The sequence below is a fragment of the Myxocyprinus asiaticus genome, chromosome 5, assembly GCF_019703515.2.
Source record: "Myxocyprinus asiaticus isolate MX2 ecotype Aquarium Trade chromosome 5, UBuf_Myxa_2, whole genome shotgun sequence".
Classification (NCBI taxonomy): domain Eukaryota; kingdom Metazoa; phylum Chordata; class Actinopteri; order Cypriniformes; family Catostomidae; genus Myxocyprinus; species Myxocyprinus asiaticus.
Genome location: NC_059348.1, coordinates 4,241,578 through 4,257,888, shown reverse-complemented (window position 1 = coordinate 4,257,888; position 16,311 = coordinate 4,241,578).

Genomic DNA, 16,311 nt, shown 5'->3' with positions numbered 1-16,311 from the left:
ATTTTAATAGGTAATATCAGATGTTTTACACATATTTTATGCAATTAAAATGTAATACAAGTAAGAAAAAAAAAAAAAAATCAAGTTGTAAAATAGCTTCTTTGTTTTACAATTGTGTGTGATAAGGCCATGTGATATGACATTGTATAAGACATAAACATTGCTAAAGTGCATTTAAACCTGGAAATAAACAAAGTTTTAATTGTTGGACAGCTTTAAAATGAATAAAAAACAACAAAAAGGTTATAATGAGGAAATATTTAAGATTCTGCTAAATTTCTAGGTCACTAGTTAATTGCAAAAAAAATAAAAATAAATAGTGACATTGGCTGTTAACTTTGCACAATATATCAGATTAAATTTATTTATTTATTTTTTCTCCATTGATTTGCACAAGATGCATTTTGGAACATGCTCAAATCACACTGGATATAGCATGATCATCGGGTTTTGTTCATGCCAGCGCGAGTGCATGCTGTTATTAAAGCAAAAAAGGGCAAATGCCAAATTCTATCAAATTCTGAAATTCATGAACCTTTTTAATTTCAACCTTTCTGCTGCTAATATAATTTGCAACTAACAAATTTGTATTAAATAGAAATTAGAAAAATATTTCATAGCATTTTTGGACTCCACTGTATCTATAAGTTATATTTACATATATTCATTTCACTGGATTAAGAACTAAGCATTAAGTCTACACATGTATTTCTTTTTCTTTTTTAGTAGCTACAGCGAGTGCCAGCAGAGGGCACACTTAAACACCCACTGACTTTAGGTAATTTGTCTTTCTAGCTGTACCCAGACTAGCAGAAACAAATCATGCATCATATATTTCTCAGGGTAAGTCAATTTCTGTATAGGCACATGCTGCAAATGTAAAAAGCTATTGAACATTTTCACTATTATTGTCCAGAAAAAACAGTTCATTGAACACATGTTGTCCTATCTGGGGCATGTTGCCCTACTATGGGCTAAGTTGTTACAATGGAACCTGCCAATAAACAGCTTGTGATCTACTTTTCAGCTAAATCGAAACAGTAAAACAATGTTAAAAACTTCAAAGAATTCATTAAACAGCAAAAAAGTAAAAAGTGATGTACAAAAATAGCAACTATTGCAATTTGTAAATGGTACAGATCATTTAAAACACATGGGACAAATTGCCTACATTTCCAAAAAATAACTTCAAGACTTGGTAAAACTTGGTAACTGAAAACAACATCCAATCCCACGTCTAGAGAAAACACTTTCATCTCTATAAAGCTGTTGGGTGATTTCTGGCTGAATACATCCAGTAATTGCTGCCACCCTATTTGACTTTGTCAATCTGAACTCTGACCCTCTGTCACCTCCGTTAACTATCATGTTTCCTCTTCCAATACTGGGCTCTTCTGACTGTTAGAAGGTGGTTTTAGGACAGCTGTCGTGTCGTGCACTGTCTCTGGTCCTCGGGTGAACTTGAGTTACTACGTCCTGTCTCGAATTCCTCGCATTCACACAGAGAGGCTTTTTAATTCAGATGATCCCAGTTTGTCATAATAGACTTGAAAAACAGTATGAATCTAGACGCTTATCAGAATAATTGTCTGCAGTATTTATACTTCTCTACCTATAAATTGCTGTTAATGTTCTGGCACAAAGAACCATGCCATATTTATTAGTCTGTGGGCAGAATCAGACCACCCTGTTACAGTAGTTTCTACTTAATGCAACATGCAGAAAGACTTCCAGAAAATTCATATGTCCTGACTTGCTTGGTTACTCTGCCCTACTGGTTAGTCGAAGGTCCTTTGGGATGAATTGGAATGTGACTCATTTCATTGGAACAGGATAATAGGCTGAAAGTCATAAACGTCTGCCTTATTTCTCATACAAACTTCAGATTTCTGTTTCAATTCTGATTCTAGGTCAGTTTCTTGGTTTCACTTTAATTGGATCAAGGATAAATGATTTGAAAAACGTGAACTCAGCGTTGATCAGTCAAAACAGATCACAACAAAGCAACTTTATTACTAACAGAGTCTAATGAATCTAATGACTTTTTGCATATTCCTTTTGATTACTAAAGGTGTGGATAGATTTCAAATAGGCTGATATTAAGGGGAAAAAAATGCACACTGCTAAAATTATTATTATTATTTTCCGGTACAAATCCTACACATCCTTAAAACAAGAAATAACTACTTGTGAAGCAGAATGTTGATGTTTTCAGAGAAATCTAGCACAATTTAGTGAGGTTTTATGCTTAGAACAAGAAAAAAGAAACTATTTGCTAAAGGGGTAAAAAAAAAAAAAAATCGTCTCTTTGAATCAAGTTTTTTTTCTCTCTAAATGTTCATATATGTTGTTAGATTTCTCTAAAAACAAAACAACATTTCTGTCATTTTGCTTCTCAAGCAAATTTATCTTGTTTTTATCATGTTTAGATATTTTTACAGAAAAACAAGACAAAAATGCTCAATAAGAAAATGATATTTTTGCAGTGCGGCTGCAAATAATACATTTGTTGGGTCATATTTCATCCCATAATAATGAGAAAAGAAGTTACAAATTATATTTTGCTAAAAAAAAAAAAAAAAAAATGCCTATTTTAGACTAGTGAGATTTTTGAATTGTGACATCATTTTTTTTATTAATATGGTGGCACAATTATATTTTTGTCTGCAAAATTAATTTTAAACATTTAAGTATACACCTTCAGATCAAAAGATTTTTAAGATCATGAGAAACATTTCAAACAAGTGTTTCAAAACTTTTGACCAGTAGTGTGTGTGTATCTATATATATATATATATATATATTTATGTGTGTGTGTGTGTGTGTGTGTGTGTGTGTGTGTGTATTATACCGTGAAATGGGACCAGTATTGGCTAAGTTACTCAAAACTGAATCCAATACAAATGACTAATTATTTATTTAAATTGCAACGAGATTACTTAATTTTTTATGGGACAGTAATCACATTACTAAGTACTTTACTTTTAAGCTACTTCGTAAAACACTTTTACAGAAGAGTTTTTAGATTTTCCGCTCAGCGAATTCAAAATAATGTCTACACTCACCGAGCACTTTATTAGGAACACCTGTATACCTACTTATTTATGCAACTGTATAATCATCCAATCGTGTGGCAGCAGTGCAATGCATAAAATCAGGTAGATACGGGTCAGGAGCTTCAGTTAATATTCATATCAACCATTAGAATGGGGAAAATAATGTGATCTCAGTGAGCGGCTGTTCTACGGATGTAAACGCCGTGTTGATGAGAGAGGTCAATAGAGAATGGCCAGATTAGTTCGAGCTGACAGAAAGGCTATGGTAACTCAGATAACCCTTCTGTACAATTGTAGTGAGCAGAACAGCATCTCAGAATGCACAACACGTCAAATCTTGAGGCGGATGGGCTACAACAGCAGAAGACTACATCGGGCACTTTATTAGGTCCATAGTGTTCCTAATAAAGTGCTCGGTGAGTCTATATTTGTTCCTTGTTCATTGTCGCAAACAAGCCATTAACTTTGCAACCACATGTTTCTCCCTTAAAATGACTCATTAGTGACTCTTCAACTGTCACATTAAAGCAAACAGATGTACATAAATATATTCTACATAATATTATTTTAGGAATATGTGTAACCCTAATAATAACCCTGTGAAACTAATGACCTTAATTTAATTCTGTAACTGTAATCAGATTACACCCAACACTGAAACGGACACAGACATGTTTTCATGAGATTCGCCCTGCTGCATGTTACGAGCAACAGCTTTTAATCTTCAGTGATGGCAAAACTCCAGTGAGTCAACGAAAATTAATACGCAAAACATGCTTAGTGTTGAAACATTTGTTTTAACACAAGATATGACACACAGAGTGTGTTGTCAGTGCAGTACATTTTTGCCACATTGCGCATGCATAAGCCATTTTATCCTTCTCATAACAAGCTTTTATGCCTAGGAGTTTGTCCACTGTAATTTTAAGTTCTTTGTGGCTTATGCTTGTGTGTGCATGTTCCTACAGTATATGTCCCTTATAAACAAGGTGTCAGAATTGCGGGTTAATGCTGAAGCCAAAATGACTCACCTTTGCATTCTGTAGTGACAAAAACACTATTACAAGGAAACAAAAGACTGGAACGCACAATAATAAATGTTTATTTGCCTGACTTATTAAAGCTGAAGGGTGTAATTTCTGCACCACTAGCATCACCAATGAGAATTGCAATATAAACTGTTTACAAACAGGTTTCCCAAATACTCTTCCATTGGTTGGTAAAACAGACAGTTGTGCCCCAAACTCAGCATGGGTTGTGCCTATGTTGTTGTGTCAGTCTCAAACAAACAGAGCTACATCAGTCTTGACCAGTCCAAAATAGCTGAGGCAAATCACTCATCCCTGGACATTAATAGCGATTTTGACCTTACAGTGAGTAAAATTAACAGGAGGTCAAGCCTCCCAACTGGCCGCCCAACATTTGAGTCCACTATTTAGCCATCTTGAAAAGCTTGTTGCACACGAGAGGAGAGGCTAAGTTTGCTGTGCTCGTCCCCGGCGGGCCAGGCCAGCTGCCGTTGAGCTCAGCGTAGTGAAAACTTCATCCCACAGTTGGAAGGGCTCAGGGAACGCCTTCCTCTCCGTTCTCAGAGGCATTAGTGAGAAACTGTGTGGTCCTGCTCCTATTAGTTTATTTACAGATATTAACACTGAGCTCTGTAAGGGAACCGGGGCCAGAATAGCGGCTTTGGTCAGTGGGGGAGGGTAGCAAATGAGAGGGAAATGTTTTAATTAAATTGGTGTAAGAGCATGAAATTTAAGTTGTTATTCACTCTCAAATTCACAACCAATGACAGTGCCCAAATTAAATATGGTGACTAGGCACAGGTAGGACGTCATGGTGTCTGGTCATAAGACATGTAAAAGCCAATGAGGTTTAATGCTATTGATGTCCAACCTGTGCCATAGTCGCCATACTTTTCATGTTTGGGTGAAATATTCCTTTGAGGCTAGCCCTTACCCTAAGTATTAAAGTTTGATGCATAATGCTCCCGAACATTTTGTGCTACAGATATGAATGGTTCACGAAATCATGCAGCTTACTGAGGAGTGATCAGACACAGGGGCTGTTCACACATGAAGTGTTATTGCATCCCACTGCATTATTTTTTAAATTTTTGGTCTATGTAAATGTGCTAGATGGATGTCTTTGACCATTGCGACACATCTTGCTGTTTTTTAGCATCTCACACCATGAGCGCTGCCTTTTTTAAGACACTGTGCCAAGTTAGAAGTTACTCACCTATTAAAAACTTAACTCGGGACCCCATGCGTTTTAGTCCATTCAACTGTGCTGCATCTGTCATGGCTTCTTACGCAAACCACTGGAAAAAATCTTAGGAGGAACCTGAGCCGTGTAGAGGCTAAAATACAATAGGGATTGGTGGGTGCACCTTTTTTTAACTTGGTCCAGTGAGTAACAACCTAGCAATGCCCTAACAACTCCATAGCTAAAACCACAGTGAACTCATTCTCATAGCAAAGCCCTGACAACCACCCACAATACCCTTGCATTGTGTTGGTGACATTTTGCACAGACAAACACCACTTAGATAATGTTCAGAAAGTGTAGTAATCGTCAGAGTCATAGCCTTTTGGGAAATGCGCTCTCTGACATATGGTGCTGTAGCAACACAGGTGACCCCTCTTCTTTCCTATTGTTTCCTCTACACTTACCTATCCAATAAAGGTAAAAAAAATGTCAAACATATAATCTAAAAATAAAAAAGAAGTACAAATCAACTTTAGACTTGTTTTCAACCAATGTGAATTTATTTAGGTAAATCTACTAGTATTTTACTAACTGTAATTTTGTTCAAGATAATTAAGGTACGACACTAGAATTCTTTAACCTCTTCAGATCAGTTCATCAGGTGTGAAATCATCCCAAATTACCTGGCTGATAAATGACTCAATTTAGGCATGAAACTCTACATGGCGCAAGCTGATTAGCCAATTGGCTTGTATGGTGTAAGCTGATAGGTCCTAGACTTGTAAGCCAATCATCTTGAGTTCTATCTCATTGTCTAACATTTAAACTGCTCAGTTTTGCAGTTAAGCTACTGCAGTGTGCTGAGTGGTTTGAGAGTGTTTTCGCTGAAACCCTCCACCTCCCAAGCTTCACCTGCCTAGATCTGCTACAAGGGCTTTTTTATGTCTCATTTTGCAGTGGCAGCATGTCCAACAGGCTTGGTTCAGCTAGTCTTGTGGTGGTGGGGATTTTCATTCATCCCAGTGACTCGAGTCTTTTGAATCCATTCACCAAAATTTGTTCAGATTTGTTCAGATTAATTCACTGATGATTTTTGATTTATTTATTAATTTTTTCTCCCCTTTTCTCCCCAATTTGGAATGCCCAATTCCCAATGCACTCTAAGTCCTCGTGGTGGCATAGTGACTCGCCTCAATCTGGGTGGCGGAGAATGAATCTCAGTTGCCTCCGCGTCAATCCACCGTCAATCCACGCATCCTATCACGTGGCTTGTTGAGCGCATTACTGCGGAGACGTAGTGCGTGTGGAGGCCCACATTATTCTCCACGGCATCCACTCACAACTCACCATGTGCCCCACCAAGAGCGAGAACCACACATTATAGCGACCACGAGGAGGTTACCCCATGTGACTCTACCCTCCCTAGCAACCGCGCCAATTTGGTTGCTTAGGAGACCTGGCTGGAGTCACTCAGCATGCCCTGGATTTGAACTCGTGACTCCAGGGGTGGTAGTCAGCGTCAATACTTGCTGAGCTACCCAGGCCCCTCATTGATTAGTTTCTTGACAATTTCTGCAAATTGAGCCTTTGCACCAGTAGATGACACCAAATGACCATCTTTTACTTTTTTTAAGAGTAAGTTATTTAGCCAAAAGCACAGAGTCATTCACAGCCGGAGCAAGTCTAATGATCTTTTATTAAAATTTGCATTTCTACAACTCTACAGAGAGACTTCAGAATGCAGGGTGTTAAGCATCATAAGCGTTTCCCCACAAATGACAACAAAGCATGTCTATCATATTCTGAAATTTGAGCATTACTTTTTTCAAGATATAGAAAAAAGACAACAATGCTAGCCTAAAATTTTTAAAAATGTTTAAATAACATCCGTATGTCATTTTAGTGTGTGGTCATCATTCACTATTATACATAATTCATCCGGCCTCTTTTCTTGTTGAATGACATTGCTGAACTGAACGAACGACATGCCTCAATGATCAATGCTTAATCATTTTTAGCGTGGTAAAAGTTAAAATAAGTTTAATATTAATTATATTATAAATATCGCTTACTGCGTGCAAAAGACCATCTAAACAGTTCACACACTGCGCTAAAACGTCACTGGCATCCAAGCATTCAGTTCAACTGACTTGCATGTTCTATCTTAAACACTGTTATTAAAAATATTTGACACATTCTAAAGGTTGTAATTTTTTTATGTATAACTTGAATTGAATAAATGCATGCTTGGATAGCGCTTTAGTGCTGTGGGTGGAATTTTCGGATGGTCCCTTACAAATGCTAGTAAATTAAAGCACATCTGAGAATTTTCAGGCATAATTCGCCAGGTACAGCAAGCATTGACTGTTTTGTCAAACGAATATTCTGCCCTATTGAATGCACCTGAGCCTAGCTTGTTAAAGACTGATCTTATTTGGAGATTTTATTTTTAATGACTAATTTACTCATTTATAAGCTAATTTCAGCAGATATGATCAGTAGGCCTAGATTTATTAGTTTATTGGTGAAGCTGACAAAAACAGCATTTTCTAATTTTATATAATTTCTATGCATGCAGCTTTTTTAACTTCATAGTAATTGAGATACTACATACAGTACATACATACATTTAAAAATTCACTTGTTACACTGTAGGACCAATTAAAACTTGTGAATTTAAAAATGTGCTTAAATTCGCGATTAAAAGATATTGTGACCATTCAAGACCTGTACACGCTGATTGTACTGTTTAAATTCTAACCTAAAATCTTGATATGTCATTAATTTTTCTCAATAAGTTTACTGCATTAATCATTCTAACGAACAGCATGGCAGCATGGTTCAAATTTTGTGGGTAAAACCAGAATGTAAGGGTGTATGTTAGGGCTTATTGAAACATTTGTCATGAGCCTTTTTGTTCAAACATTTTCCAAATTGTTACTCAAATTTGGTAAATCTTTGGTTGTCTTCAAAAAATTGCATTATGTCAGTAAATATTAAAACAGCAAATGTTGTTGTTTTTTACGTGTACAGGGGAAATGTATTCACTCTCAACATATAATACAGTTGCCCCCCTACAAGCACACCTGGCCCCAGCCTGGCCCCTCCAATCAAAATGGCCTAGAACTGCCACTGACTCTAATGCTATTGGCTCGTGTTAAAGTCAGTCTTTAAAAACAGCACAAAGCAACACAAATGGAATATGCATGTCTACAAATGCACAAAGACACTTACTTGAACCGTTTTCGCCACAAATGACAAGAAAGCAGGTCTTTTTTCAGCTAACGTTGATTCTCATCAATGTTCTATTGATTTTAATAATTAATATTTATCTTTGATAATTATTAATTATTGCTAATAACCAAACCCGCTCCTAAACGTAGCACACTACATTTACTGGAACCCCATATGAGGTTTTAATGAGTTAGATTCAATTAATTAATTTAAATATTAATTAATAACTAAAGAAATAATTATTAATTATTTCTGATAGTTACACTGATCTAAACAACCAGTAAAGCCCTACACACATAATTCCAGATTGTTTTTACCCTTGCAAAGTTTCAATTTCAGGTTTGGGTTTAAAATTTGACGGTACCGGTCGAATCAGATAACACAGTCTCAGGTACAGGCTGGGTATGGGCTTCAATTTAAGGCCTGTGACATCTACAACACATTAACATTTTAATGCAATGCAACTACAAAGTTCGCAGCTGGAGCAGTCTTACATGTTATAATCATTATTATTTTAGTTTGTTTTTGCCAAGTGTTTCGACATGTGGGGTTGTTATTGTAACTTTTGTTACCTAGCATCATCTCCATAGTGCAACTGGTAGATCAGAGGGGTCATAAGGTTGCAGAAGACATGACTCGTTGTTTGCCGAGGCTGCCAGGAGGTCATGACCATCACGGCACGCTATACATGCTGAGACACACCCTGACTGTTTACTGTCACTGCAGGGTGTTCGCCGAAGCAAGCAAACACGTGCACAACTTCTAAAAAAAAAAAAAGTTATATGTTTTTCATTGTCTGCTTTCTCTGGAATTCATGGTCTTCTTTTTTTCTTCATTTCCTTCTTAAGTTAATTTGCAATTTTCCCCCATTCAAGAGTTTTAGGCAGTACGAAAGAGGTAAACACTCTTTTCAAGTAAATCCTGTAGCTTTTATATATCCTGTAGTTCTAAATCTACTTAACAGGAACTAGTATAATGTAAATTACGGAGAAGTCAATTAATCTGTTATTATGATGGAACTGACTCAATGACAAAACATGTAAATGATCAAACTGACCCCTAACAGAATGCCTGAACCACACTAGCAGGCCTAACCAGATTCTGTGTTGTTCTACTGGACATTTAAAATAATAATAATAAGCTTCTTTCCTTCCTGCTGATTGTTTTCCGTTTCATTTGTTATTGCACAGAATAAAAGGACTAATCTGTCTTTCCTGAATGGCTCTTTTAAATACATCAACTATTATGATGCAGGTATTGTTTGGAGGATCCACACCTGACTAGTGACGACTGGCCAAAAGCTGCACAAGAACTTGTGTTAAATAAATGTCATGATCTACCTCATAAACACTGGAATGACATGTCAATGTCTTTATAACAAGACTTATTAAATCATGATGCTAAGGAATGATGAGTGAAACACTGAGTTCATGAGTAAGGAAATCACATGTTGAATCAGACACTGGAGGGTGGCTGGCAGCCCAGACAAACTAAAGGGCAAAGCTTAGTTTTGCCAATGTCCGCCTGGAATGGTGAAAGCTGTGTTTTATTTCATGTTATTTTTTTGTTATTATCCGCGACTGTTATCCGGTCCTTGAATAACATATAACATGCGAGGAAAGACAGCCAATTGACTTTATTGGGCCACCCTAGGGTAAGACGGTGCTCCCCTAGAGGGTTGGTTCCATACTCAGACTGCCTAACATGCGTATTGTGAGTGGCAGCCCTGTTAATAATTTATATATCAGGATGAATGATCATGACTGTCTTAATGGCAAAATGTATTTAAACATGAAATCCAGATGTGACAAAAATCAAAGCTCAACAAGCACAAAATATCACATTCAGCATATATATATATATATATATATATATATATATATATATATATATATATATATATATATATATATCACATACACACACACACATATATATATATATATATATATATATATATATATATATATATATATATATACATACACACATATATATATATATACATATATATATATACATACACACATATATATATATATACATACACACACCTGTCATGAGAGTGCAAGTGTACCACTTTTCAGATAAAATGTTTGAGTTTTTAACTGTTATAGAGTTATTAAAATAGGACATCTGTTATTTCATATTCTGATTGGGATGGGATTGAGATATCTGAAGTTGTTACATCGGTGGGAGTGTCTATTGTCTGTATTTGAGAGTTAGGGAAGGTTATGTGCTCTGGTTGCATGCGTCATGTAAGGTCAAATGTGATTATTAATTATAACATTATGTATTTAATTAAGGGAAGGAATGAATGAAGGTATGGATCATACCTGACGCTGATACTACAGTGGCCGTTCTGAGCAGTCTATGATCGGACTCTCCTTATTGTGTTACTTTCCTTTTTGCAACTGACAGGATGCTATTGTAGCAGTGCTTGAACCACCTCCAAATAAGTTAGGAGAAGTGTTGTGAAACTACAATGTCCACAATCATAGACAGTCCTATCTGGGTCGGATTCGATTTCTTAGAGTACCCCCAGGTTGTCTGAACAACTGTAATTTGCTTTATCATTTTTAGCGAGATCATGCGAAGGAAACAAAGACATGTTCAATTCAGATGTAACTGAAATCACAAAGTACATTTTCATTTCACAAATTTCACTAACCTATTTATTTCTCAATTATCCAACTGAAAGGTCCTACAAGAACAACACATATATATATATATATATATATATATATATATATATATATATATATATATATATATATATATATATGTATATATATATATTTTCTCTCTATTATATGCTATTGTATAAAAAATGGTCTGCATAATGATGCATAATAATGTAATATATATATATATATATATATATATATAAATTTCACACTAGTGCAACAAAATCTGACAAGCAAACAAAAAAGTTAAGTTGTTAAATTGTTGTGCCACTAGCGCCACCAAACAGAGCTTTGAAAATATGCATGCATCACCTTCACATTTTTTTGTCCGACAAAACAGGTCCACAGTATGAGTAACCCATGAGAAGGATATTAACAAGAAAATAGGGTGTTTTAGTATCAAATCGTTGTGCAAAGCTTGCCTCCTGTAAATCAGTGAATCTGAGCCTTTCATGAAAAATGAAACATCATAATGGGGCTGGTATTATTATCGTACAATTATCATGATCATGGATCTTTGAAATATATCAAAGGAAATAACAACATAATTTATAAGAGTGACTTTTAAAATAATAATTATATTAATAATTATCCATCCATGAATATCAGCTCAAATGGTCTATTACACAACTCATACCGTAACCTCAGATCTCCACCCTAAAATCCACCCACAGAAGCCATCTCACATGTCTTTGGCCTGTATTCAGCACCGCTGCATCTAAAGGTGTGCAGTTGAAATTTCAGCTGAAAATACCTTTATAGTGCTCTCTGGAGGATTTGACTCTGTCCTCCATTGCTCCATAGACAATTCAGTCACAGGCTATTATGCAAGAGCAACAGATCTGGTGTTACAAATTACTGCCATTGGGTGTCTATTCACAAAAGATAAACTGACGTCTGTTCGCACCTGATGTCAAGATCTATTTTTGTCCTTGTTTAAACACATTGTATTTGATCCATACAGTATGATGTCAGGCATGTTTCTCCTCATTACCCTTAAAGAAATGCCACTTTTTCTTAATGTAGCATAGTGGAGAAATTGAACTTTTCTCATAAATTTTACGTGGCCCCTTTAAGAACTGGAGTTTTGCGACACCTGCTTTTCGGCACTCTCTCGTATTAGAGACGTGAGAACATACATTGTGCAAGAGAGCTCCCGGTTTTGTTCATCGTCTGAGAATTCTTGGGATGCATATGGATTGCATGTGTGGAGTTTGACGACGTTTTGTGCACATGCGAGGACCGCCGGCTGAATCCCCACAGACCTCCCACTCCCCAGCATGTTCGTGCGTCCCGGTTGAGTTTTGGGATGAGTCAGGCGGCCCACCTCACAGCGGGTTCAACCTCTCATTTGGCGCTCAGGAGGAGGATGAGATCTCGATAGCAGCATCGGAGAGCAGGCTGCTTCAGTCCGATGCGGAGCACTCGGATGGGCTTCTGCCTTCTGGTGTGGTCGCCCAGTCTGAGGCTGATGCCGAACTGATGGCCATGCTTGCCCGGGCTGCCGCGAGCGTCGGGCTAGAGTGGAACCCTCCGCCCCACCCTGAACCCTCACGGCTTGATGATTGGGTCCTGGGCTCAGAGCGCCGCTCAAAGCCGCGCCCCGCCCCTGTCCCTTTCTTCCCGGAAGTGCATGAGGAGCTCACAAGGTCGTGGCAGGCACCTTTCACTGCCTGGACCCAGTCTCTGAGCTCCTCTGCTCTCACTACCCTCGATGGTGGGGCTGCCAGGGGGTACTCAGCGATTCCCCAGGTGGATAAGGCGGTTGCGGTGCACCTGAGCCTGCAAAACGCCACCACCTGGCAGAGCCGTCCGAGACTCCCGTCCAGGGCCTGTAGGTTTGTGTGGTCACTGGCGACTAAGGCCTACGGTGCCACTGGACAGGCCGCCTCTGGCCTGCATGCCATAGCTCTCCTGCAAGTGCACCAAGCCAAGGCACTGAGAGAACTGTACGAGGGTAGTTCTGACCCGGGATTGATGCAGGAGCTGCGCTCGGCGACCGATCTTGCCCTCCGGGCGACAATGGTCAAGGCGCAGACTCTCGGGCAGGCGATGTCCACCTTCATGGTCCAGGAACGCCACCTACGGCTCAACTTGGTCAAGATGAGGGAGGCTGACAAGGTAGGGTTCCTTGATGCCCCCGTTTCCCAGGCTGGCCTATTCGGTGACACCGTCGAGGAATTTGCGCAGCAGTTCTCGGTGGTCAGGAAGCAGACAGAGGCCATCCAGCATATCCTGCCCTGGCGCGGATCAAGATCCCACACCCTATCTGCTCGTCGGCAGGGGCGTCCCCCTGCGGCAACGGTACCGGCTCCGCCGCAGCCCAGGCCAGAGGCCTGGCCCCGGTGTAAAGCCCCCCGCAGGAAGCAGACGCCCCACGTCTCACGGTCAGTTCAGCTAGTTGTGGCGTTTCATATAGGGGCCCCTAGTGTCACTACATCAACACAGCGTTGAGTGAGTGACAGATAGGGAACATCCTGGTTACTTTCATAACCTCCGTTCCCTGATGGAGGGAACGAGACTTTGTGTCCCTCCTGCCACAACACTGAACTACCCACTGAAATGGCCAGGACCCTGTCTTGGCTCCTCAACACAAAACCTGAATGAGTGGTTGCGAGCCAGCTCCTTTTATACCCGAATGTCCGGGGGAGTGGCATGCAAATTCCACTCGCCAATTCCCATTGGCCTTTTCTCAAAGATCAGAGGTGTTTGGGGCTCCCAAGGGTGACCCCTAGTGTCACTACATCAACACAACGTCTCGTTCCCTTCATCAGGGAACGGAGGTTACGAAAGTAACCAGTACGTTTCTCTGAAAACAATGCTAAAGACTTAGCATTAGCTTTAGGTCATTTAGCACCTGGTTAAACTGGATCACAGGTGATTAATGAAAAAAATTCAGGTTTGCAATGAAAGAAAACCGTGTTTATGTGAGATTTTAAATAATCAGATTATTCTCTGCTTTTGATGTCAAAACGTGAACACTTATGCACAAAACACATGCGCACATTGGATAAGCTGGTAAAGGTGTTTATATGCAACGCACAGGGTTGGGAGGGTTACTTTTTTAATGTAATCCATTACAGATTACAGATCACTTAACAATAAATGTAATTAGTAATGTAATACAATTACAGCAATATGAAAGTAATGTAATTAGATTACTTTTGGATTACACATATTGGCATATATGTAAATAAAGTCAAAATAAAATCAATATGATTTCTAAAACATTTAATTATGCTCTGAATGCAAACAGAACATGTTTGAGTAATATTATGAGTGCTGTTGTAGCTATTATTATATCTAAGGAAAAGAAGCAGTTACACTGCACCCTACCAAGAAAACAGAAAATGAGCTGTTAATGTTGAACAACTCAGTATTTTTAAAGAAATCAGGTGAGTTATCTGTCTGCTACAGAAAAAGAAAATTTCTCATTAAGCAAATATAATCAGAACAGATGAACATTATGTCTTGGTTAACATTAAACTAAATCTGACAGGATATCCCTCAAATTCAAAAACACTGCAAAGTGTGATTCTACAGTGCATTGCAGTTAGTGTGTATAGGCAATTATAATTTGCACTATTCATTAACTTCAGACTGTATTCAGTAAGTAGAGCACACGTTATCATCATCATCATCGTTATTATTTTCATAATTAAATGCTGGAGAGTGTCTTTCCTCTGCTTGCTCATGATCCAAAATCAAACATCACCAGCTAACAGTTTATGGCTGATTTCTATGAATATGGTTCTGTTTAAGGAGGATTTTAAAGGGAGGAAAAAAGTTTTGATTCCAGAAAGAAAGCAAAATCTTGTTTTAAAGAATAGATCAAAACAGATTTAAAGTGTGTCTTTTCAATTACTTATTCCTAATTACTATAGGTGCTGAACATGTTACATTTGCCAGAATGTCTCCCTCACCCAGACATTTGAACTGTTCTCAACAATAATTAATCAAAATCAGATAAATTCTTCAATGAACTTTCTTTCTTTCCTAGGAACTTAAAACACATTTTCAATTAATTTGGTATTTATGTGTACAATCTGGATTTGTTAATAATGATCAGTGATGCAAAATCATGAGAGGTGAAAAAGGAGAGAAAGTCATAGCAAGTTTTCCAGGGGTATTTTTTCAGTTGACTTTTGTATTGTTGTTGTATTCAAAACTTTTTTCTTAAATGATTAAGATTTAAGTACCGTTCACCTGGTCTGTGTGGAGCTGGGAGTAAAGCCATAGGAGCTGAACATGCAGTCAGGGAGGGAGGAAGGGTAGAGTTGAGAAGATTTGAGTTTCTGATCCAAGCTGTCAGCAGGTGGCAGTAATGCACTAATAAGTGCTATCTGCCAATAAACAGAAGAAGAAGAAGACCATTTACCTGGGGGAGGGGTAATTTTTTCAGCTTCAGTACCAAATGGAACAACTTACAGGACGTCCTGGCTATTATAGTACAGTTCGCATTTGCAACCATGCAAACCAGGGGATTTCTATGCCATACCAGCAATGATGTGCAAATCGTGCCAGTATTGGCAGCTATTCCTGCTCCCGCCAAATGATGAGGGCCACGGATTTCTTTAAGCACTAAGGCTAACTCATTTTAACTAATTTTAATATGAATTAATTTTAGCTAACCTAGCTAATGTGATTTCTGTGTGGCTCTTATTATCTTCAAATTCTCAGGTCCTTGGATAAAGAGAGTAGCTTCACAGCTGAAAGGCATAAATTCCACTGAACTTTAATGTTGTTTCGATTTTCTCTTTTAAAGAGCGAATAATTTCGAAATTTCCAAGAAAATAATGCATATTCCTACGTGGCCATCACGATGAAGCAGCTGTTTGCCTCGAAAGCAGAGTGCTCATGTGAGACAGATGTTATTTGCACATGCGATAGTAGGAGGCGCTCCTAACTCAAATGAGTCATGAGAGAGAACTTGAAGAGAACGCGCATCTAAACCATCTCTCACTGTAAACAAACAGCTGTCTGTATCACTTTGTCAGGAAAATTCACTATTTCTTTTGTCAGAAATTTAAACTTGTAATCCTGAAAGTAATCCTAGTTTTTTAAAATGTAACTGTAATCTGATTACGACGATCTTTTTATGTAAATGCAACGGATTACAG